Consider the following 611-nt stretch of genomic DNA (forward strand, 5'->3'; position numbering starts at 1 on the left):
AACATGCCCTGCAAAAACAAGTTAGACGTCCTCTACTTTGTTGTTGCAACTTTTATGTGGCTGCTACGGGCTGAGCAAGAACCGTTCTTACCTACACATCAAAAACCACAACGCGATATAGTGATGCTTTTTGATCTTCAGAAAGAACCACGTTCATTGAATCCGATTCAACTAAAGTTGGAGAAACTGACACCCACCAGCCACCTATGTGTGAAGCACGTCGGTAGAACCAGTCTCGCGTAAGCGTACGCGTAATGTCGGTCTGGGCCGCTTCATCCAACAATACCGTCGGAATCAAGAAACAACTAGTGAACGGCAAGCAATATGTATATACCCACGCCACAACTCCTTTGTGTTCTACTCGTGCATATAACATCTACGCATAGACTTGGCTCGATGCCACTGTTGGGGAACACAATAATTTCAAAATTTCCTACGCACACGCAAGATCATGGTGATGCATAGCAACGAGAGGGGAGAGTTTCTACGTACCCTCGTAGACCATAGCGGAAGCGTTATGACAACGCGGTTGATGTAGTTGTACGTCTTCACGATCGACCGATCCTAGCCGAAGATACGGCACCTCCGCGATCTGCACACGTCGGTTTCGG

This window comes from Triticum urartu, chromosome 1, assembly GCF_003073215.2.
Source record: "Triticum urartu cultivar G1812 chromosome 1, Tu2.1, whole genome shotgun sequence".
Taxonomy (NCBI): Eukaryota; Viridiplantae; Streptophyta; class Magnoliopsida; order Poales; family Poaceae; genus Triticum; species Triticum urartu.